Source organism: Natator depressus, chromosome 4, assembly GCF_965152275.1.
Source record: "Natator depressus isolate rNatDep1 chromosome 4, rNatDep2.hap1, whole genome shotgun sequence".
Lineage (NCBI taxonomy): Eukaryota > Metazoa > Chordata > Testudines > Cheloniidae > Natator > Natator depressus.
Genome location: NC_134237.1, coordinates 6,040,146 through 6,066,483, shown reverse-complemented (window position 1 = coordinate 6,066,483; position 26,338 = coordinate 6,040,146). Strand labels below are relative to the sequence as shown.

Below are 26,338 nucleotides of genomic sequence, written 5' to 3'. Positions count from 1 at the left end.
GTGTGTGTGCTAAGACTGCCCCTTTCCCAAGCTCTGGGACTTGCTCGTATGCTTAATGATAAATTAGTAAATTGGAACAGCTGTTGGAATGAGGGGGCCTTAATTAGAAAAGAACAAGAGCATTAATAGTTGTCACATCTAAAGAAGTGGTGTTTTACCCACGAAAGCTGATGCCCAGATAAATCTGTTAGTCTTTAAGGTGCCACCAGACTCCTTGTTGTTTTTGTGGATACAGACTAACATGGCTACCCATCAGGATACTTGTCCCATCACTGTGCTTTTCATATGATGCAGAGACTATAAACTTGCTAAAGATCTAAAGAAAGGCCAAGATGGCTGTCATCAGCTTCTGTATGGAAAGTAGACAATAAAGCACCTGTAAACAGTTTATATTTTGATCCCTCCAATTGAAATACTTTGCTTTCACTATTAAACACACATGATTCTTAAACAGAAACTAGTCTGATCCCCAGCAAGAAAAATAAATTCCCATGGAAAACACAAAGTTTTCATTCGCCATCCTTGAAGTTACAGTGGCTGACTCAATCCATAGTAGGAGAAGATCATAGAAGATTAGGGTTGGAAGAGACCTCAGGAGGTCACCTTGTTCAACCCCCTGCTCAAAGCAGGACCAACACCAACTAAATCAAGCCCGACCTTAAAAACCTCAAAGGAAGGAGATTCCACCACCTCCCTAGGTAACCCATTCCAGTGCTTCACCACCCTCCTAGTGAAATAGTTTTTCCTAATATCCAACCTAGACCTCCCCCACTGCAACTTGAGACCATTGGTCCTTGTTCTGTCATCTGCCGCCACTGAGAACAGCCTAGCTCCATCCTCTTTGGAACCATAGGGAAGGCAGGAAAACCTTTTTCAGCTGGAGAGAGAAATACTGCCAAAATAGCTCTGAGAGATACCTGCCTGGAGGAGACAACACTAGCCCAACATCAACTATACTAATGATTTTAAGAAAAAAAATGACTATTGTTAAATCCTCCAAAAGTGGGGGGGGGGAGGAGAGATTAGTAGCAAAGGTTCCCTTATTTGTTTTTACTTTTCAAAGGCTATTGTGAGTATAGCCACTGGCTTTTAATGACCACTGCACATACACAATACAAATCTGCATCAAGACATTACTTAAGAAAAATATGAACGGTAATATTAGAGATAAAGTACAAAATAAAATTGCTCCTAGGAAATCACTTTAAGCTCCCACTGAGACTGGAGAACAAAACTCAATTAGACTAATATTAATAATACTTTTTGTACAGCACTTGAAAGCACTGTCCAGACACCTACTAATAAAATCCTACAGCCTACCTGAGCTATCAGGTAAATATGGTTACCCCCATTTTTGAAATGACAGGCTCAAACTCACAGAATGCATCAGCAACAAAGCCAGGATTAGAACTCATGATCATGACTCCCAGATCTGTACACTTTCCTCAGAATGACCCTGTTGAACAATATGTATTATGTCAACTGATCACAGAGGACTTTATACAGAATCAGTCAAACACTGACAGCATCCGGCAGGGAAAGACAGGATAAATTGTGTGTGGGAAGGAGGGTTAGTGGGCAGCATTTTTTCCAAACTGTGAAATGACTTGCTCAGTTTCTCACCGAAAGGGTGATTTGCCAACTCTCTCACAGCTGCTTGGTATGCAGGAGGAAGAGAGCCCAAGACTGTAGCAGACCTGGCAAAGAAGTCACAAGATCTTATCTCACCAAATCAGTCCCATTTTTCCAAATAAGAGAGGTCTTCATGATTAATTAACACTCACAAAAGAAAGCTTGACCACAGAGGGCAATACTAATTAGCTAATGACAGTTCTGACAGAGTGTTTATAAGTCCAATCCAGCTCCCATCAGATTCAAAGTAAGCAGGGTGCAGGCCCTAAATAAATAAATAAAAGATATTGGAAGATTGTTAGCTAGGGTTAACACATGGATAAAGGGGCAAAAGTGTTTTGGGTTTTTTTTTTAGCTTTGACATGTGAGACTGTAGGCTTGAAGAATGTCTTTTCAAAAAGATTATAAATACTGCAACAAAATTAAATAAGTTTGTGACTACATATCCATATAGCTTAACCCTTGAAACCTTGATACAGAAATACCAAATATAGCCACTAGAAAATAATTGAGCACTCACCCCTAACGACAACAACATAAATATTTGAAAAATGGATGCCCAAGATGCATGGTGACAAGGAGAAATGTCCTTACACAGAAAAAGAAAAGCAGCCCCAGCGATACTATGAATTATAGGCCAATCAGGTGTATACCCACTACTTGGGACCCTCAAACAGCAATTCTGGCAATGGAATGCTGCCTCCTGAGCAAAAAGGCTGCACAACAAACATGAAAGGGACAAAGGACCACCTCAGGCTGAACAAAAGGATCACAGAAGATGCAAAACAATACAAAAGAACAACAACAAATTAGAGATGGTGTGGTGTGACTACCAAACAGCATATGACAGTGTCCCACATTCGCAGACTGAGAAATTGAAAATGCATCTTTCATGGAGATTCCTTATCCCCAGTGTTGTTTGTGGTAGCAATGTTGCCTTTGACATGGATGTTCCGTGAGATAAAGGGTGGTTTTCATATCAGCAAACAACCACCACCAGTTAATCATTTGTTACACATGGATGATCTGAAACTATATGGACAGCCAAAAAGATGATTCAGAAACTGACGACACGTGCTGAAAAGATATAAAACTGTGGGTTCGCTTGGCTAAATGTGCATCTGCATCAGTAAAGGGGAGCAAGCTGGTACAATCAGATGGCATGCAAGGTAACAGTGGTACTATCCAAGATCTCTCTCAGCACGTCCCTTACAAATAGCTTGGAATCAGGGAACTGTCAGAGTTACAACATAAGGAAGTCAAAGAAGAAGTGAGGAAATAATATTACAAACAAATAGTAAATTCTCTGAGGACAAAACTCAACTCAAAGAATTATTGTTGAAGTGATCAAGTGGGATCAAGAAGAGAAGAAAAAAATTGACATCCAAAACAAGAAAAAACTCCTAATGATGCACAGAGCAATGAATATCAATCAAGACGCGGACAGGACATACATCCAATGATGTGATGGAGGAAAGAGTCTACTATCTGTGAAGGAAACAATTGGCAATGAAAAATATAACATCAAAATGTATGAGTCAGGCAGAGTAAAAGATCATCTGGTTGCAATATTAAGTGATGGGCTGAGATACACGCTCTGCCAAGAAAGCATAAAAGAAAGGAGAAAGCAAATCACCAAAGAAAGACTCAAAAGATCTACACAGAAATCAATGCATAGACAGTGGTGGAGAGAGATAGAACCCATTAGTGATAGAAGATTAACAACATTATGGCTTGCAGAAGAACACTTCAGAAGAGATAGGGAGCCTCATTCTGAGTGCACAGAAGCAGTCCTTATGGCTTAATCACATTCCAAACAAAACTGACCGACAGAACTGCTCCCTGAACTGCAGAATGTGTTCCAAAAAGGAAGATAATGGAGCACATGCTGAGTGCCTGCAGGAGCCTGGCTGGTTAAGAACATCGAAACAGACACAATGAGGTCACCAAGTGTCTGCATTGGAGCCTCTGTCACAACTACGGATGTAAAAGCACCATGCAGTATTACGCCCACCAAACTGAAAGCACTCTAGAGACAGAAGAGGCTAAGATTTTATGGGCTCTTGCAATTGTCACAGACCCAATCGTGAAAGCAAACAGGTCGGACACCGCTGTTGCAGAAAAGACGATGAACAAGCCCATGTTAATTGATATTGCCAGAGCAGCAGACAGAAACACCAAAAAGAAACAAGAAAAGATGGTGAAGAATGAAGAACTCTGCCACAAAGTGGAACGACAATGGAAAACTAAAACAAAGAAGATCTCAGCCATTGTTGGAGCACTTGGAGGGATCCCTACGGGTCTGAATAAGCAGCTCAAGAACACGATAGTGATCTCCAGCAAACAGCACTCTTGGGCACCGGGGGAATTTTAAGAAAAGTAAAGAACGAGTGCATCTGAGCATCTAAAACACAGGAATTCTGCAAAGGGTTTAACACAACTCCTGATTACCCTAACCTGCAGAGTTGGTTCATGGTCAGGATTTATTGGTGACTCTTGGGGATAAATTCTAAACATTATCATTCCTCTTTGTAAGGCTTAAAGATCTTGTATGTTGTGAAGGTTATTTGTTTAAAAACAAACAAAAACATTTCCATGATATAATACTGAGGGATAACAACAATACCTAGCTCTTGCGTAGTGCTTTTTGATCAGTAGATCTCAAAGTGCTTTACAAAGGAGGTCAGTATAAGTATCCCCATTTCACAGATGCGGAAACTGTGACACAGATATTTGAAGTCAAGATCAACCAGCAAAACAAGTGGCAAAGACAGGGATTGAACCCACATCTCCCAATTCCCACTCCAGTGTCGTACCCACTAGGCCACACTGCCTGTCTTAATTGTACTAACATTTTGAATGCATTTTGCTTAAGAATAACTAGGCTTGGCAGAATTCAATTTTTTATTTTCTTATAATTTTGACTGACAATATCAATGTTTATTTTAAACATTTTTTCAATTTTTATTGATTTTAATTTTCTCAGTTGTGGGGAATTACAGGGGAGGTTAGATGATAACAGGCGACAGACAATTATTTGATGATAATAGCCGCTGAGATTCAAAATGTTAAAGCTTTATAACCGCTAACATACAATCGTCAACATCACGTGTTAAGATATACAAAGTAAATATCCTTCCATCACACTCTCATAAGGTCTCAGGTAACACTTTTCAGACTTAGTCTAACTGTAAATTTCAGTTATTACAAACGGAAATATTTTCCATTGGTTTGTGTGTGTACAGTGAAATCAATGTTTACCAAAATATACTGATGAAAATATAATCTTTCCAAGCACAAGAATAACCTACATATAGGGTGTAACATATGCTATCAGTCGTGCATATAAACAACCACTAACCACCACTACATAAATCTCCGAATTAAATATATTGTATCTGGTATTAGGATCGCGGGATGGTAAATTACGCTGTAGTTATAACAATCTATGATCACGATGATCACTCTTCCAGCAGTAAGAACATAGTCTGATTGCAGCATTTAAATACAAAGAGTAAGAATTTCAGCTGATCATGGAATTTTGGGGAAGTTCTATGGCCTGTGATATTCATCATAATGGTCCCTTCTGGCCTTAGAATCCATGAATAATCAAAACTGGAACTATCTCATGACTGGAGGAGGATTAGAGCAGAGGCAGGATCAAGGTGGGGATGCATTTTGGCAATGCCTGTATTGTACAGTGGATGATAGCTTTACAACAATACTACACTTAGTTTGGGATTGGTCCTGCTTTAAGCAAGGGGTTGGACTAGATGACCTCCTGAGGTCCCTTCCAACCCTGATAGTCTATGACTCTATGATTCTACATGAGAAAAGACTTCTGAGAGGTTCAAGTGCTTTGGGGATCCAAGGTAAGACAAAGGCGTCTGGCCTTGTGGGGCAGTGAAGTTAGAATGTCGTCAAATTTTATTCCGAACAAAACGGGTTGGGTTTTTTGGATCACATGGATGTTTTCTCAAAAAGTCCCATTTTGTCTTTTTTTTTTTCCCCAGAGAACAAAACATTTTGACCAGTTCTAATGTCTGAATTCAACTGAGAGTGAAGTCAGAGGCAAATAGGATTCAGAGGAGTAGGACAGGGCTTTTATACACAATAGGAGAAGGACTTTCTATCTTTGAAGGATTAGGTGGTAGGAAATATAAGATGCCCGTGTGCTGGGAAGCAGATAGGGCTTTGTGAATGCATTGGCAGAGATGTACAATTAGGTGTTGTTTCCAGAGAAGTAGAGTCTAAGGCTGAAGGTGAGCAAAGTAACATACTAGAGAGAGGGGATGGAGTGGATTGGGTGTGAGGAGGGGGCAAAGAGAGTCTTGAAGCACGAGGCTCAAAAGGAAGACGTAAAGCTTCCACCAGAAATGAAAAGGGAACAGTCAGAAAAGTAGGATTCCAAGCAGAAGACGAGAAAACAAGACATTGACTTTGTCCTCAAGGCTCTCAGAATGCAGAAAGTGATCAATAGTATTGAAAGCTGCAGTAAGAAAAAGGAGGATATGTAAACGGAGATAACTGTGATCAGAGGGAACAACTAGCTGGTTTGCCCATCAGAGATTAATAACAGCACTACTGTGATAGGGTCAAAAGCCAGATAAAAGCAGTACAGTAGATTGCCCAGGAATGGGTAGGCCAGAAGGACAAGAAAATACCATATTTTCCTGAATATGGGCTAAGGAAATAAAGGCAAATGAGTAAAGAATGAGCCAGGGTCAAAAATCAGGGTATGAAGAGGCATTTAGAGCAATTTGGAGCCAGACATGGAAAGATCCAGTGGAGATGGAGAGGAGTGGCTGATAACAGTAGTGACAGAGAGCACAAGTAGTGAGCCAAGAAGTGACCAAAAAGGATGGAAGACTGGGTCTAACAAGATGGGAGGGAATCAGTTAGTTATAAATGAAATGAATAAAACTTCCATTTAAAAAGCTCACTACTTGATAATACTGCTCTCAAATGGAGTACCACAGGCCTGCCTGTATTAGGCCAGCAAGACAAAGGCCAAACAGACCTCAAATGTTTGTTTTTTTTAAAGGAAAATAAAGTACCTTGGTCTCCTGCTGTGACTGAGTCACAGAAATTTCACAGCCAGTAGAGGGAGATCTGGGTTCTTTTAGATGAATAAAGCCCTAATCGCATGATGCTGGTGGAATCACTTGATTATAATCAATGGAGGCAAAACACATACAGGTAATAGTTGTTTTAACAGAAATTGCTAAAATTACAACGCAAGAGTGAGAAATGGGGGCAAACGATGATCGGGACAGAACATGACGTGAGATGCATTTTCTGAAACTGAAAAATGAAGAAAGTGTGGCACTAAGCAGCTAGTTCCAATTAAGAGTGCTCAGATGCCGCACTCAAACACTACTTAATTCAAAGCAAAATATTCCAGAATTTAATCCGCCATTTTAACCTCACCATCGCTCTCTGACCTTCCAGCCACCATAGCTAATCATTTTCAGTAGGGCATGATAAAAGATTGTATTAACTGCATTAATAAAATCCCTTATTGACTCCAAATCCATACTGGATGATAGAAATCCTTTCCAGGTGGATTTTAATTTCCATTTAATCCTTTACTCTATTGCCAAGTACACAGGCTATCAGAACTGATGGCCTGATGTCACCAGTATGGTGATGGATGCTCTCTTGAAGGTCTGAGAACACTGTATCTATATGAGACAAGGATAATTTGGGCCCCAGTATTCCATAGGGATCTATGTGGGCACGCTCCCCGAACCCTGACAAAGCCCAATGGGATCTGCTTGCATGGATGTGATTGCAGTGTCAGAGCCTCCGATTTCAGGGTATGTTGAACATTCAAGTTCATCCCCCAACCCTTTATTGTGACCAATCCTGTTTGACTGATGTCAATGCTTGTTCGGGTTGATACATTACTTATTTTGGAAGAACTCTAGCTGTGTGTGTGTATCATGCGTTAACCTGACTGCCACAACAAGGGAGCCATTCAACAATGTTTCTTCCCCACCTCTCCCCCTCAGAGCAGGCCCATTGAAAAAGAACACCTCTAAAGAGTGAATGAAAGCTCCTTCTAAGATGGTCATTTTGGGGTAAAGAAAGGCAGAAAGAGTAATACAGACTGCACCTTCCATCAGTCATTCTTAAACAATATAGCCTTCTATTGTCACTATGGCTTCCCTGCATTGTCTTGAATGAACAAGCTGTTTAAGGGATTAAAAAGCAACTCTCTCATTCTATGTGACTGTCACATAATAATATATGTGACTACACTATCCGCAAGTAAACCTAATAAACAGTTTTCTTTAAAAATAAAGGGCAGGCGGGGGGGGGGAGGGGGAGAGAGGGAGGTCTCCACTGAAAAATTCATGCCAAAAGAAAAAGGCAATATCTTTACTGAAAATAAAGTAAAATAATAACTTGTCATTTACAAAAGCGCGCTTAGAAGTCTCTCTCCCTCCTTGGGTCATACTGTCAAAAGCATTTAAGTGACTTAGCCTAAATTCCAATGAAAGTCTTGGGAATTATGTAGCTAAGTCACTAAAGGTCTGTTCCTCATTGGATAGTTCACTGGGATGATTGGAACTCAGCTCTGAGTACCCAGGTTAGACTAGACCAGGTGTGAACAGCAATACTGCAAAGCCCTAATCTCATTACTGTCTCCTCACTGTCTCTGCAATTGCCTGGGTGTGTTTGGGGGCATATTCCGCGATTCTTTGTTCTGACACACTCTGGGGTTCTTTCCCAGTCAGTCTGGCCTTTCCTTTCGGGGGAACTCTGGGAAAGCACTGGAGGACTATCAGCACTTGGGTGTTTTAGCCCATGTCCTCAATGCATAATGGGTGCGTTCTAAGCCAAATTAAAGGAGAGATCTGGTTCTAACCCATACTCCAAGTCATGTAAACTAGTCTGGCCTTAAAGCACCTCCAAACCTGGGTCAGAGGTTTGTGTGGGTGGATGGTAAGGAAATTTGGGCTAAAATCAACAGAAAAGCCTGTTAATTTGTACCGTGTAGACATACCCTTAGGCACTTTTTTAAAAATGTGACCCCTTATCTATTCTAGATAAATTTACCAGCTTAATTAAACCCATTTAAAAACTAATATAGTTAAACTGATGCAAGCCCCTAGATGAGATGCACTGGTACTGGTTTAATTTTTACTCATGTCAGTTTAGCATAAATTGGCTATTTACCATTGCACTTTCTAGTATAGACAAGGCCAAATGGTTTCTACAGCACCTATCGATGTAGAATCCAAATGCTTACTGAGCACTCAGAATTCCTTAGGAATATTAACATTTTGTTAAAAATTACTTCGGCACGAGATTTTTAACCCCAAGGGGAAATCCCTTCCATTCAGACTAATCTAGAAAGGAAGTCCCATCTTTTATCTTGGTATAAACTGTTGCAAAACAGTTCCAGTTACATTCATTCACATACTCTTATCCTATTGTATCCACATAGAAGCAAATAACAAATTATCTCCACTAGCCATTATGAACCAATTGTGGTATATCAGCTCTGACTCCCCTCTTTAATATCTGCTTACTCTAAATGGAACAACTGAAAATAGCATTAGTTTTAAGGGACAAAGAAATATGAATCCTGTAACAATAAATCAGGGTTGCTCTTTTCCTAATTAATGTTCCTATTTCTTTTAATGAGTTATGCTATGTCTATCCACATGGCATTATCAAATCTCCATTGATCAGACATTTTTTTTTCTTTCACCTTCATTCCCATGTAAGTATGTGGGGTGAAATCCTGGCTTCATTAAAAACTCCTGTTGACTTCAACAGGATCAGGATTTCAACCATAACCATCATATGTTGACTTGGAACTTCTCCACACACAGTTTTTGTACTGATTTAACTATATCAACACAGAAATTATACCTCTAACCCCATATCAAAATGGTAAAAAAAACCTGTGTGCAAACCAGGACTTAAAGGGAAAAACATTAAATATTAAACTGGTAGAATTTAAGTACATTTTTACTTATAGTTCATTATTTTTTAAACCAATTTAAAGAAAAAAAACCAGCATCACACTGGAGAGAACAAATGAAAGAAGAGAGTTTAGTTGTGCTTGAACTTTTCAAACTGTATAAAGATAAAACAAACAACATTAAATCTAGTAGTGTTCAGGTGTAAATTATGGCAGTAATTAATGCAAAGCTAAGATTTGGGGTTCTTTGTTTTGCGATAAAATGTACTTTCTGTAAAAACACTCCAATCCAAAACGCCCTTATGCCTGTGTTTATTAGGGAAACTTCACTATAAACTGAGAGCTAGCACAATCCCCTGGAACTGTAAGAACTGATTGCAAAGCATTTGAAAAGACTGTGTCACAATCAAAGGGCTATTGTATTGTACAATACCGTAAAAGTTTGAGAAAGACAACAAAGCTCAGAGACCTCAAACATACTTGTACTCTGAAATTACCCATGCTTCACATTCAGTACACACTGGGAAGTTAATATAGTTCTCAGTTTGCTCGTCTCCTTTTGGCTGTTCAAATGGAAGTATGGAGTGGCATTTACCCAAAGATTGGCAGAGAGTCTGTCAAAGATTTAGCATAGTAATTGATGGGAAATCTAGTATGTTTCGACAGCATTTGAAATTTGACTAATTTGAAATTAGTCTCTACAGAATACCATGCCAAAACACTGATACAATTAGGACATGCATCCAATGCAAGCGATCCAACTTTTGGCAACTTGAACTATGCTTGTTTGGATGTGACCAAATCAATTACATCCAAAGTACAGCACATCTATTTACTCTATGAGCTAGTAAGATAGGCACACAGCTCAGTAATATAAAAAAAATAGTATATCGTTTAATAGTACAAGCATATGAGGCAAGTGACATCACTCTCACTGGGGTGATAATATGAGCCATTGTTCACAATGGACCAACAAGATTAAACAGTCAAGAATCAGTTCTCTCCCCCCAACACACACCACCAAATAAAAACAACACAGAAGTTGATACGAATAAAGGCATAACTTTCTGTAGTGCTTTTCAGCTGGAATGAGCCTCAGACTATAACACCTATAGGTAGACTTGGAAGGATTCGATTTTTGTCAGTGTCAGTAAATGTCAATTTTCACCGTACACATAGATATCAACAAAATAAATATTTCCATCAATAATAATCAACCTTTACAGATAGTCAAAGAAAGAAAAATTCTGCTTGAGAACTTAATGTTTGATGTCAGGATATTTACCTTGTATATTTTGACATGTGATGTTGTCAATTTATGTTTTAATGGTTATAAAGCTTCAACCTTTTTCATCTCAATGCCTACTGTCAGTAAAATTATTGTCTGACCCCACCCTACAGTCTGAACCACCCATAATTTTTCACAACTCTGAAAAGTTAAACAAACATTAATAAACATTGATATTATCCATCAAAATATTACAAAATAATCAAATTCTGGCAAATTCTATCTATAGGAATTACTTCACTCATCAGTTAGGTGCATCTCAAGCTGGGGAGGAATGTGGCAGGTGCTAAAAAGTGCACAGCAATAATATGTAACAGATTAGGGCAGGAAGTGAAGAACAGTGCTTCCAGCTGAAACTGCAGGGTGAATTTAAACAGACAAAATACAATTGCTTAATTGGCAAAACACGCCAGAGACATTTAAAAGCTCAGTGCAGTCAGCACCCATGTTCTACATCTCTTACAAATACACTTGCCCAGTGCCCTTTAGCACCATGCTGCGGAACTGGCTCAGTAGTGACTCCCAAGAAAATGCGACAGCCTCTATTGAATCACCACCACCACTTTGACTTCCTCTTCCTAGCTAGTAAAGAATGCTGAGCTGACTTAGCTGGAGGGATAGGACAGACTCACAACCATCATGAACTTGCGTTATCAGTAAGCTTTCATGATAAAGGTTATACTTATAACCTAGAAACACCTGAGATAGAAAACTTTAATCCACCAAGTTTACCATAATGAGCTCTTGTGACCTAGTTGTTTAAACAATTGTGTACATGAGAATTGAATTATATATGACTTAGCAAGTTTAAAAAGAACACTGATGTCATCACAACCTTTACATATGAAACTGAACATGTTCTATTTTGTTGTTCTTTGTAGATTTCCCTGGGGAGAAAAATTGGTTCGTTACTCCAAGGTCCCCACAAGGCAATATATAGCTGTCATGGGATAAGCCCCCAGGGATCGGATAGAAGAAAAGTCTGTTCCTTTAAATGAGTGCTTGAAGAAAACAATTTTCAACAAATTCTGGCTCACTTTGGCATAGCTTAAAAAAAATCATTTACCACCTTGTTCGGGCATTGTGTAATAGTAATGAGAGTGTAAGCTGTTTGATCACACTGGATACAATTGCAAGATCTGCTGCATTTGCTGAGATTATTACTATACTGTGTCTGGAGGACAAAGAATGATTAATTGCTCAATGCAAACTGTTAATGGATTTTCACCCTCCCAGCCCATACCTTAACGTTATATCTTGTAAGAAAACAAAATACATGGCTGCATTCAAATCCATTTCTTAAAACTTTGATCTGTAAGTGGAGGCGTTTAATTGAAAACCTAGATTATATTTATGGCTACTGAGTTTTGCACAATTTTCATGGCTAGTACAACAGTAAAAACCTCCAAAACTATGTGAAATTATAAACTGGATAGAAATGTACTTGTTAAAATAGCTATTTTCACAGTGTAATATCTGTGTTTTCTTTAGTACAGTGCTTTATTGCGGAGTAAGACAAATGTATTTCATAATTACTCAACGAGAGGCTTTTTCTTTTCTGTTTGTCATTTTACAGTCCACTGATAATAGCCAATCATGTAAAAACGTCCAGATTCAAAAGTTATCAAACAAACAGTGCTGGGCTGAAACAGAGAATGAGATTTGGCTAAAACTTGCTGTTAGTGACAACTTCATAATGTCATAATATCACCAATCCCAAGCATTCCATTTTCATGAGCCAACCCACCAACCCCCAATCGTGTGATTTGCTTAACAGTTCTTTTTATTTGCCTTCTGAGTTTTGAGCTTTTAGGGATCACATTTTCAAGCTTTGTACTGCAACAAGGGGAGAGACTTACTTGTTTTAAATGCAAGCCAAGTCTCTCACATACAAGAGCTGCCGCTACTACACCCAAAAACCAGCACTGCTTCTTCTAAACCCTGAGGGTGGAGCCCTGGTTCTAACAGCCTCAGCTGCAAAACTCCCACTGATTTCAGTGCGGCTAAGGTTTTATCCTGAAAGCTTCACAAAAGCAAACTATGGTTCCTGATCCAGCAAACATGAATGGATGGAAGTACCTTGCATGTGTCTGCAGGATCAGAGTGCATGAGTTGAAGTGAATAGTGCTTCTCTTTCTGTTCTATTGGTTGAACTAGCTAGATCATCCCAGCTTCCACATACATGGGTGTAAAACAAGCCGTTGGCAGATATGCAAGCAACTTAGATATGCTTTGCAAGCCGGGCCTGTAATTTATTGTTAGCAGTTGTGATAACTACTGGGGCAAATGATCACAAATTAAAATTATACAGATGCTTGGGCTCTAAATCAGGACTATCTGGAAACACAGGATAGGCTGCAGTTCAATAATTCAATTAGGCATTGTTTAAAGTGGAGACATCCTTGGAAATGACGTAAACATGGACAGATTGGCGTAAGGCTGCACAGTCACACTTCACCAGTAAAGGTGACCCAAAGGCTGCAGAGCCAGAGGAAGGGATGGGTACAGAAAAGGAGAGGAGGGCTACAAGGGGACAGAGGAGTGCTAATTCTGCAGTATATTGCACTTCCCCCAACCCCAGGGAAGTACCCAAGTAGGAATAAGGCCTTTTAGTGAGGGAAAGGGCGAGATGGGACTGGGTGTATAATGACTGATATACCTGGCACTGTGTCCTCGATCACCAGCACCTTCAACCCCTGGGAATTCCTGACCTAAACTGATGCTGACTCCATCAGGATTGATTTATACTGTTGCCCTCCACTATGATGTGAACACTACACACATAGAGAGACACACGCACACACCCCAAAGGGTTCAGGCAATAGTGAGAGCTATTGTGAGAGCACCACACTTTTGAAAACCTGGCTATTTAGTTAGATACCTCAGTGCAGACTAAGAGTCTGTCTACCCTGCCATCACGAGGTGTGACTGCAGCTCGAGTAGATACACGTACCCAAGCATACTTTAATGTAGCTTGCTCAGGTACCGGAGCAGTAAAGCCATGGCTATACAGGCTTCAGAGCAGACTTACGCATTTCCTGGAACCCGGGGCAATTACTTAGGGGGATAGCCTGCGCTACCATGGCTTCATTGCTCCAGCATCCCAACTAGCTAGATTAAAGCTAGCTCAGGTATGCCTACTCCAGATGCTGTCACACCCTGAGCATGCAGGGCAGACATACCCTTAACGATGGGATTTCCCAGGGTGCTTAAACTACGCTCCCACTCATGTCAATGCAAGCAGAGTTAGGCCAACACTAAGGACTTCGCAAAATCCCACCTTAGGAGCTATAAAGTTAGGCTTCCATTTTTGAAAATCTTGCCCTTCGAGCCTAAATATCATATGTGTTTCCTTACAATAGACTCATAGACTTTAAGGCCAGAAGAGACCATCATGATCATCTAGTCTGACCTCCTGAACATTGCAGGCCACAGAACCTCACTCGCTCACTCCTGCAATAGACCCATAACCTCTGGCTGAGTTACTGAAGTCCTCAAATTGTGATGTAAACAGGATTTATACAGAATCCATCATTTATACTTGTTTAAACCTGAAAATTACCCAGGCCCCATACTGCAGAGGAAGGCAAAAAAAAACCCAGAGTCTCTGCCAATCTGAACTGGGGGAAAATTCCTTCCTGATCCCAAATATGGCAATCAGTTAGACCGTGAGCATGTGGACAAGACTCACCACCCAGACATTTCGGAAAGAATTCTCTGTAGTAACTCAGAGCCCTCCCCTTATAGTGTGCCATCACCAGCTGTTGGAGATATTCGCTGTGAGCAGTCACAGATCAGCCACATACCATTGTGGGCAGTCTTATCATACCATCCCCTCCATAAACTTGTCAAGCTCAGTCTTGAAGCCAGATAGGTTTTTTTGCCCCCACTGTTCCCATTGGAAGGCTGTTCCAGAACTTCACTCCTCTGATGGTTAGAAACCTTCATCTAATTTCAAGCCTTAACTTGTCGTTCACCAGTTTATATCCATTTGTGTTTGTGTCTACATGGGTGCTTAACTTAAATAACTCCTCTCCCTCCCTGCTATTTATCCCTCTGGTGTATTTATAGAGAGCAATCATATCATCCCTCAGCCTTTCTTTGGTTTGGCTAAACAAGCCAAGCTCTTCAAGTCTCCTCTCATAAGGCAGGTTTTCCAGTTCTCTGATCATCCTAGTAGCCCTTCTCTGCACCGGTTCTAGTTTGAATTAATCGTTCTTAAACATGGGAGACCAGAACTGCACACACTATTCCAGATGAGGTCTCACCACTGCCTTGTATAATGGTATTAACACTTCCCTGTCTCTGCTGGAAATACCTCACCTGATGCATCCTAGGATTGCATTAGTCTTTTTCATGGTCACATGACATTCGTGACTCATAGTCATCCTGTGATAAACCAATACATCATTTCTCCTCCTCTATCACTTCCAACTGATATGCCAGCTTATAACAAAAATTCTTGTTGTTAGTTCTTCAGTGCACAATCTTATACTTTGGACTATTACATTTCATCCTAATTCTGTTACTCCAGTTTTCAATATTGTCCAGATCCCCTTGTTGCGATATTCCGGTCCTCTTCTGTGTTGGCAATACGTCCTTTGTGTCACCTGCAAATTTTATTTGGACATTCCCACTTTTTGTGGCAAGGTCATTAATAAAAATATTAAATAAGATCAGTCCCAAGACCGATCCCTGAGGAACTCCACTGGTAACCTCCCTGCAGCCTGACAGTTCACCATTCAGTCTGACCCATTGTAGTCTCCCCTTTAACCAGTTCCCTATACATGTTTCAGTTCTCATATTAATCCCCATCTACTCCAATTTAACTAATATTTTCCTTGTGGAACTGTATCAACTGCCTTATTGAAAACCAGGTAGATTAGATCTACTGCATTTCCTTTGTCTAAAAAATCAGCTATCTTTTCAAAGAAGAAAATCAAGTTGGTCTGGCATGATCTGCTTTTTGTAAAACCATGTAGTATTTTATCACAATTACCATTCACCCCTATGTCCTTAACTACTTTCCCTTTCAAAATTTGTTCCAAGACCTTGCACACATTTGAGAGCAAACTAACAGGCCAGTAATTTCCCGGATCACTTTTGTTCCTTTCTTTTTTTTTTAAATAGGAACTATATTAGCAATTCTCCAGTCATAGGGTACAAGCCCCAAGTTTAAAGATTCATTAAAAATCCTTGCTATTGGAATTGCAATTTCATGTGCCAGTTCCTTTAATATTGTTGAATGGAGATTATCCGCCCCTCCCTGATTTAGTCCTAGTAAGCCGTTTGAGTTTGACTTCCACCTTGGAAGTGGTCATTTCTACCTCCATATCCTCATTCCACTCTGACGTCAACCAGCATCTTTAGCCTCTCTGAAAAGCTGTTGTTGGTTTTCTCACACAGATGATCTGCACACAAACAATTTAGAATATGTGTCATCTCTACCATGTGAGAAATTCTTATAGACAGGTTCCGGTACAAATCTCTCCAGGAAGGTTTATAGCAGGTGACTCAAAAGGCCTTAAAGGCTCCTTGTTTCTGTACTTACACCAGTATTTAAGAAGCTTGTGTAGTGTTTACTGGGTATAGAAATGTATGTATTGATTTTTACATTATTGTCTGCTAACCTGAACACCTTGGCGGTATGTGGATTCCTTCAAAATATGGCCTACAGCCTAGTGCTGGGCACGTGCTTAGTTCACTGATCATTGAAACAGTGAGACCCCTAAGTGACTGTTGTGTCAATGCAACCATTCATACTCCGCGTATTCTGATCAAACATACTGCAAAGATTTAAAGAGCTTACTGTACTAGTCCATGTTATGGACTTACATCCTGCAATATTTTGGTTGTTAAATGAACTACCCTATTTTTGTTTAGCAAGCCATCTAGGGAAGGAATCAACAAACAAACCAAACTGTCATACAATGAGAAAGGCACAAATTGTGTTTGGCTCAAAAACAGCCCAATAACCGATTAAGAGGAAATGCAGATAAAATAAATATTAGAGTTCTGAATGAAAACAAAGTGCTTCTCACAAAGATGTATTAAGTCACCTTACTATTATTTTTATTATGATTATTTTTAATGCATTTATAGTACTAGAAATCCTTAGTTCTGGCGTGCAAATGTTATGTTCTCTGCCTGGAATTGTAGCCAGTTTTCTTAGACAAGAGCTTTAGGGCAAATTTGTTTCCATCACTGGAAAGCACTCATACTTGATTCAAAGGGTTAGTGATTTTATACTGTACATCTACTGCCAAATCTCTGTCAATTTACATTCCAACTAATTTAATCCAGCTTGAATCTAATGTGCTTTTTAAATTTTCTCCCCTGTTGATATCACAATGTCGGAGATCAAAGCGTTATCCCTGTTTTCCATGTTCATGCCACAGTCGAGCAAATCACAGATATGTTACAGAGAATTTACAGCTCTCACCCAAACACAGTCACAAGCAAACAAGGAGATCTTTGAACACAGCGCAAAGTCACGGGAAGTTGTCAGGATGCAGTTAGATAACTGGGCTAATGAATTATGGTAATTTGTCCCTTCCTACATGCTGCCCACAGAACGTAAATTATCCACAAACAAGCTCTAAAACCAATCTCAAAATCTCATGGAGAAAATGGCATGGCCCCTTCCGTTTCTGGGAGGTGGCGGATTTGGTTTAATAAAGCTGGCAAGGAGATTTGTATGGCTTTAGCAGGTCTTCACGGATTTTAACCTATTTTCACCCATGTGAGTAAAGAAAGGTTTATGGAATGCTCAAAAGAAAATAAAGAGCAACTAGCTGGTAAAGACCAGGTCAAGCATTTCTAGCTCACCTCTTTCCTCCTTTCAGGGCAAGCTAATCCTACTTTGGCACTGAAATAAAGAAACACCAACACAAATCCTCTCTCTGTTGGCTGCATGCCTGAACCATAATGTCTGTAAACTTTCAGGAAAGGGATCAGTGAAAGCCACACTGGAGTGAGGATAAATTTGCCACTGCCAGCTGATAGGTACAGTAGGTGGTTCCTTTATAAGAAAACATACACAGCAGCTTGGTTACATGACTGGGATAACAGAAAATGACACACATATACAGCACATGGAAATGTGCAAGGGAAGTATCTTTGCCCCAAATTTAAATACAAACCCAGAAGTGTAACAGAGCCCTCGGATCTGTGGAACTGCAAGCAGTTAATGCAAGCAGAGAAGAATTTTTGCACTGCAATTTCAAATGTTCTCTCGCTCTCTCTCAGAGACACACACACAGCTGCAGTCAAAATAATTAGCTCTGATCTCCCGAAGACAGTAAGTAAAAAATAAATTAGCTGTGTGAAGGGATTAAAGCAAATCAGCGCCACTAAGCTAACACCAGGGCTGGATTGGTGCCTGGAGCCAAGGATATTCTGCAGAGAGTTCTACAGTAACATAAAGAACATTAGAGAGAAGGTGTAAAGAAAAAAAAAAGTCCCTGATGGAGAAAACAAATGCTGCTGTGAGTACCAGAAGACAGCCAGGGTGAAAATATCACCTAAACACTCAAAAAGCTCCAAATCCAATTATCTAAATTAAAAACACAACAGAATCTACAGGTCTGAAGGCTAAGACAACATCCATAGTAAGTGCACCTGACTGACAATTCAACTTCTATGTTGTTGTTTTTTACTTGAATAAAATTAGCATCTCAGAATGATTGCATTCATGCACTTTTTATACCCAAAACAATCCAACAAAATTTAACAAATATTCTAAATAAACCCCCAAACAAAAAGCCCCAAGATCATATCCGGCAAACGCAATAACCCAGTTTGTTATCCTTTCACTATGCCCTTTATGCCTCAGTTTACTCAAGTTATTAAAATAGATTATGAATCAACCATCGTAGAACCTCAGAGTTACAAACACCAGAGATACAAACTGACCAGTCAACCACACACCTCATTTGGAACCAGAAGTACACAATCAGACAGCAGCAGAGATAAAAAAAATGCAGTACAGTACTGTGTTAAACGTAAACTACTAAAAAAATAAAGGGAAAGGTTTTTTTAAAAAGATGTACTCGGTATGGAAACTTTCTGTACTTGTTTCCTTTAAATTAATATGGTTAAAAGCAGCATTTTTCTTCTGCATAGTAAAGTTTCAAAGCTGTATTAAGTCAATCATTAGCTGTAAACTTTTGAAAGAATACCCATAATGTTTTGGTCAGAGTTATGAACATTTCAGAGTTATGAACAACCTTCATTCCTGAGGTGTTTGTAACTCAGATGTCCTATGGCAGTTTGAGAGAGAGCGAGAGAGAGAGAACACAGGTCACTGCAGCAGAACAGGAGCAAAAACAGCTGGAACACAGAATTATTAACTATAAAATTCTTCTCACACTAAGCAACTGATTTACGGAAATGTGACTATGATGAGTCTGGACTACAGGGAAAAAAATCCAAATGGGATCTGTACTTTTGCCAGCCTTCCACAGAGAGAAACTTGACAGGTTACAACTGCTAAAACAAGAGACAGATTAAGAAATATAAGTAAAAAACATATACCCACTCAGCTGATTTAAATTATGGCACCAGTTTTCTTTTTCTTCCTCTTTCCTTCTTTTCTAATGTTCCTGAACAGGTGGTGGCCAGGGCAGGAATAATGTGAAGAAGAGGGGGGAAACCAGATTACTATGTGTATGAAATAATTTAATTTACTTCCTTTAATAAAAGTACATCAGGCTTGATATTTATCTCAGTAAATCAACTGAAGATAGCAGAGAAACTGAGAAAAGAAATGGCTGAATATTCCTAGTACCATTTATGACTGATGCACTGACACATTATAAATACATAGATGGACAGACAGTGCTACAATGTGGAACTTTAAGAAATCCCAAGAAAATGGGCAGAACACCACTCTAAAGTACAGATCTTCAGCTAATGTAAATCAGTGGAGCTATGACCATTTATACCAGGTAACGATCTATCCCAAAGTTTCTTTGGGCCTGTTCCCGCTCACATCATAGCCAAGAGCAAAATTCTCAGTTCAACTGGAGCAGAAACGGGCATTTAGGTTTTCCATCATGTTTCAGGACATGTCATGTGATATACAATGCTATTTAAGTTGTATTCCATTTATGTGATAGGCATGTTGCCTTGAAGTCATATGTGCCTGAGCAAAAGGAGTCTATTGGGGATGTAAAGTGTATGTCCATGAAGTATGTCTATAAAGTGGTAGCCATATGGACCAATGGCTATACCCCCCTCAACCTGCAAAACAGATCAGTTACAGAAATTACTCTTTGCAAAACCCCTGATGCCATGAAGTGGAACTTGTTATTAACATAACTGTGTAATATTATAATTACTATAATAATTAATATTATAATAATTATAATTACTATAATATAATTCTTGCATACAGACTAGAATTGCTAAAAACCCACCTTAACTTTAAGCACATGTGTATGTCCCATTGACACCAGTGAGATTAAGCATGTGTGTAGGTGTTTTCTGGGACCTTAAGTGTATAAGTGCTCTTCTTGACCTAAGCCTGCGCCTATATGATTAATAGATAATCATTACTGGTTTTAAGTTCTGCTAAGAGAGAGTTAAAATGGGTACTAGTAATATCATTGCAATAGAATTAATAGGTGCTGGAACTGCGGCGGGGGGGCAGGCTGCAGCACCCCGACTTGAAGTGGGTTCCATTATAGACAGGGTTTACTGTTTGGTTCAATGGCTCTCAGCACCTGAACTATAAAAATTGTTCCAGCCCCCCGACAGAATTAGTTACTAACAGATCATTCCATAGTGGAGACTGTGGCCTAGATCCTGAAAGGTATTTAGGCTTCTAACTTCCATTTATGTCAGTGGGAGTTAGGTGCCTACATAGCTTTAAGAATCTCGACCTGTCTTCCAACCCACAAGCACAGTGTTAACATACACACAACACACAAGAATTTAACTCTTTTGGAATTCTGCCTTCCCTATGTTGTGAGAACATGCTTTAGTTCCTGCTGATGCTACAGCCAGCCTAGAATTTGTTAAAAGCTCATTTTGGCGCTTTGTATTTCTCTTTTCTTTTACATCCACATGTGCACATTCCGCAGCATGTAAACTACACACTTTCAAAGCTGCTTTCCTACCAGTCTACTACACGTCAGAGCTGGCTCTATGCCTTTTTGCATTAAACACGAACACAAAGGAAAAGGTAGTTGTACCCACAGCTTCTCAAGCGTGCAAGGGAGTTTTCTTTAATCTTGAACGAAGGGTGTCATCTCTGCAGTTCTACATTAACATGACTTGCGAGACACAGTGAAACTGCAACTCTTGCACTAAGTCCCCGTTTCTATTAGCTTTTCTTCAGAGAATTAGTAGTTTTGGATCTAGATAAAATGACAGAAGATCTTCCTCAAGAATGAAAGTGATTTTCTGGCCTTTGATTGCCTAAAGTGTGCTTGACAAATTGAATGGGAGGGAAAAAAGAGGGTGAGAGAGAACAAGAGATGTTAACAATGGTGCTGTTATGTGAGGAGGATTCAGCTCATCAATTTCCCTTCAGTATGAATCAAATACTGTTAGCAACGTGGAAGGAGCTCCATGATAAGACACGCGTCCTAGAAATTTAATGCTGCCCTTGTCGCTGAATTTACAGCATTTAATTGGCCAAATGGAAAGGTAGAAGGCTCTTATCAACTGGAAAATGGAAGGAGTGACAAGAGAAAAGGCAAGGATAACGAATGCAGAGTGAAGTCATCGGACTGTTTGTAAAGCAGCTCTAATGTCTCAGCCCTGCCTGAATTGAGGCTCTCCGAGAGAATTAAATTACATCTCACCTTATGGGAGCAATCTCATTTTGAACTGTAAAGGTGCTAACACAAAAGGCTTGCATCCTCTCCCACAGCCAGGGGAGATTGAGATTAACTGGGGTAGAGATCCTTCAACAGGTTTGACCTCTCACAAAGAAATAGTTCCTCTCTGCTTAACTCCTATAGACACCCCCCCCTTACCTTAATACTGCATGTCTTCCTCCTCCTCTTCCTCAGTTCCTCTCCTCTCCTAAATGTCCCTTCATCCCCAACATCTCACAACCCTCAGGTAGGCAGCCATTATTGTTGCTGCCATTTAGATTAATCCTTTGGGCTGTCAGAAACCATAGATCAGAATAAGCTTAATCCTGACCGTGCCCAGCGGCCTCAGTGCTGGGCCCACCATGTGCACTGCCCACCTGAACTCAGTATTCTACTGCACTATGCATGCTACTGCTCTATGCATCAGGGGCTGAAATCACTGGTCCAATACAATGAAACTCAGTGAAGACAAATGGAAGGTACTACACTGAGGAAGGAAAAATGCAGTGCACAGCTGCAAAATGGGGAATAACTGAACACGCAGTAGTACTGCTGAAAAGGATCTGGGGGTTGAATACAAGGGAGGGGGGAGGAAATTTCATTCTGGGATGCATTAGAAGGAGCACTGTAAGACACAGGAGGTAACTGTTTCTATTTGCTAAGCACTGGTGAGGCATCAGCTGGAGTACTGTGCCCAGTTCTGGGAACCACACTTTAAGAAAAGATGTGAACAAATTGGAGAGAGTCCACAGGAGCACAACAAAAGTGATTAAAGGTTTAGAAAACCTGATCTACAAGGTAAGGTTGAAAGAATTGGGCATGTTTAGTCTAAAGAAGGCTGAGAGGAACATAACAGTCCTCAAATATGTAAAAGATTGTTTCAAGTGATCAAGTGTTCTTCAAGTCCACTGAGGAAAGGACAAGAATTCATCAGCTTAGTTTGTAACAAGGGAGATTTAGGTTAGATATTAGAGAAGAATTTTTCTAACCCAAAGATATTTAAATACGGGAAGAACTTACCTAGGGAGGTTGTGGAGTCCCCCTCCAAGAACTGAAGCCCAGTAGATGCTCGAGTGTGATTGCTAGGGAACCACAGAGGATTCCCTCCCTACTGCACGAGGCCTTTTGAAATGCTGCTTCCCCCCAGGCTTAAGTGCTTTGAGAGTTTCTCTCATCCAACAGCCCTGTGGGATGGGATTCATGGTGCTTCCTGTCTACCCTGGGGTCTTGCTGGGGGAGGGAGAGGTGGCCCTCCTCACAGCCCACCAACAAGACATGACATGGAGGAACAGGCAGACAGAACCACTGGAAGGACCAGGGCTGAGCCAACACTGCTCTTCCCCAAAGACAGCGGTTGGGGGATAGAGAATTCCCTGTGAGGGGGGGAAAGGAGGCCAACTGGCTGGCTAAGCGCTGGTCTGCATGGGGAAAATGCTCACAGTAGCTGGTGTGCCCCAGCTCCTCTACACTAACTCCCTGTGTGGACACTCCTACTGTGCACTAAGAATGCCATTGTGCACATTAGCAGAGCGCACTCTGGAAGTGTACTAAGCTAACCACCTGAGGACATTCTTAGTGCTCTAACACATGCACGAACCAAGACGTTGATGACCATGCCCGTGTAACAGCTAATAACAAGGACGACACTAAAGTACTTTGCATTCTCAAGCACTGTGCTGCAACCCCAACAGCCCGTCTGCAAGGCAACTGAAACACCATTATCCCTATTTCATAGATGGTGACACAGAACCACACACAGGTGAAGTGTGGCAGGCACCTCAGAGCTGGCCAAAATGTTTTTCTCTGGCCAAAGCCCTTACCAAATTTCAAGGGCGAAACACCTTTTACTGAGCAACAGACAGAGTCAAAACTTGAGCGTAGAATCAAAAGCTGGCAATAGAAAGACAAGTACCTGCTCACTGAACTGCTCAATAGGTTCCACTGTCTAGGGTCAAAAACCTGGTGACCTTAAATTACAGAGAAAGAAGGCTGATTAAACAGGGCACTGGCATCTGTCATACAAACTCACATATGTTTTCAGCAGATTCCTTTCATGATGAGCTTCCATCCCTGAGCTGGTTTCAGTGCTGCCCCGCTGTTTGACCATGAAGCTAAGTCTATCGACTAAACGTACACTATGTACTCCTGAACAGCAGCTGAGTTTTCTATCCAGATAACAGAATTTTCCTCCCCCTCTCCTGCAAGATAGTGCCACAGAAACTGTCAGAATGCGAATATGACAGAGGCGGCAGCTGGACTGTCTCGTTTGATAGGTTGCTGTCGTGCTTTTGTTTGCCTTTTTGGGATGACTTAGTACAATGTTTTCCTCACTCTCTTTGACATCTCTCATCTGGGAAGGGACCTCGTCCTTCCTAGGTGTTCATTTTTTACACCATGTACATTAGCAATGAAATTGGGGCTGCTGAACAAAAGCGTATCAAACCCACCTCCCCAGCCTCCTACTGCACTGAAGTTACCAGCCACTTTCTACCCAACAGAATCACACATTTCTCCTTTTCATCCCCTCTGACACAGTGTTCACAGCCTGGGGACAAGTATGCTGATTACATAGCTACCAAGTATATCAGCTGCCGTTGCATCACAAACAGTCGTGGTTGGATGGCACTGTTTCGTATGATCATTCCATTTTGGAAAATGTCTGCTCCTGTACAGTTTGGAGTGAGACCATCACTGGCCTTGAGGTAAGCACACAGATGGCCATTATCAGGACGGTCTCTGGAATGCTGAATGCGTAAGAGGCTTCGACTATACTTACCAACCACCACTTCTTTGAAGTTTTTGGTTACAAAAACAGGCAGTGATAGTGATTTGTCACACGGCAATGGAGTGTTTTGAATGACTCCAACTCTTATTCCGAAGAGTTGGGCTATTATACATAGCAAAAAACCACACAATGTAGCAACCCCTTAAAAGTTTTTCTTCTGCTTGGTGTAATTTGGGGGCTGAGTCTCCAGGAGCAGCGAGTTTGGAAAGTTCACACTGCTTTGCCCTCTCAGCCTGACATGTTAACAGTGTGTTTGCCTCGAAGCAGGGATCTTAGCTTCTCAACAACTGTAGCCCAGTGGGCTAGTTTGTCTTCATTATATTTACTGTTTTGCATTATATTCTGCTTTGCTTTATATTCAGCAGAAATGCAAGAAATCTACAGGTCTGTATCCTGTAAGACATTAGCTTCAGCAAGTTAGCATAAGGTTTGAGACCTATGATCTTTGAACAGATAGACAGCCCAACAGAAAAACCCCAAGTATTTGGGGAGCTCAAAATAGAGTTTAAGGGGAAGTTCTGACCACAGGTAAATAATTCAGTCACAGAAGTGTCCTGGCAATGAACTGACGTACATAACAGGTACATGAGATACACTTAAGGCTAGCCTGCTTGCTTGCCTATATATATATATCTTTTCATATAAGTTTCTTATTTTCTTATAGGTTTGACTATTTGTTTTATTATAATAGGTTTATATTAGGGTATATTTTGTCCTAATATAAGGGACCTGAAGGCCACATTCTGTATGGTAAGCTAATACAAAGTTAGCATACATATGTCTGGGACCTTTCACCTAGATAAATGGAGCTAAAGTGTAAGGTCTATGTATGACTGCAACCTTTAATATAGAGGATGCATTAAAGAAGGTTGGCATAGGGGCTTTCCTAAGTTCATACCCTTTTAAACTTAACAGGTACACCACAACTTACAACTTGGAAAGAACTGAAATAACCAGTTAGGACAGAAATAACAAATGTGGTATCTAACCACAAAAGGGCTACAGTAATGAATTGATGTATATAATAAGTTGAGATCATTGATATATTAACCTATAGGGAAAAGACACTCCAACATCAGTGGGGTGAGGAAATAAAAATAAGAGAAAGGAAAAATCACCTACTGAATATGAACATAACTGAGTCAGCGTAACATATTATAAAAGTGGCATCTGAGCCTAGGGGAAGTAGGAGAGAGAGATGTAGTCCTTGGGAGGTGCCAGAATGATGGCCACTGTGATGATGGGGAAGGTGATGGTGCTGAGGAAGATGATGGCTAACATTTCAGGTTGATCTACAGGAGATGTTGTGAGCATATGGGTGTGCGAATGTACATTCTGTAGTATCTCTATCTACCTTACTGAGTTGGGGTGTTTGTGACTGTGCTCAAAGTATGAATAAACTATATTTGTAAATACAAAAGAGTTCCTATATTGTGAAAGTTGCAACTGTGCACATCAGGGTTCCCAACTCTATAATAATCTAAATAATACTGGGTCTGATCTTGGGGCAAGAACCTGTCAACCCTCAAAGTGATAACTGGGGATTCTTAAGTAATCAATATAATTAATACATAATCTAAGATCAGGTTACAGATTGGCACCCCAGATAGGACCCTGAGAGGCACACAGGGACAACCTCCCTACCAGGAATAGAGTTTTACTTCGAGTTTCCTAAGTTGAAATCCAAGTGATCTCTCAGCCAGAATTTGATGCCAGTCAGAAACACCGTACATCTCACCAGGGACTTCCTCTTTTTCCTCAACTGTTTCCTTTCTGGTTTTTTTGCCTGTAGCACATTATTTCTGCTTTTCTTAGCTGATTAATTCTGCAATACAGAGAGGAATATGGTCTCCAGGGAGAAATTGTAG

General features: G+C 40.4%; 1 protein-coding gene across 35 annotated transcripts in view; it reads right to left on the bottom strand.

Annotated features, from left to right (window-relative positions):
- The window catches only part of ADGRL3 (adhesion G protein-coupled receptor L3), an 804,652-nt gene that overhangs the window by 394,739 nt on the left and 383,575 nt on the right, over positions 1-26,338 (bottom strand). The gene's annotated exons all lie outside the window — the stretch shown is intronic.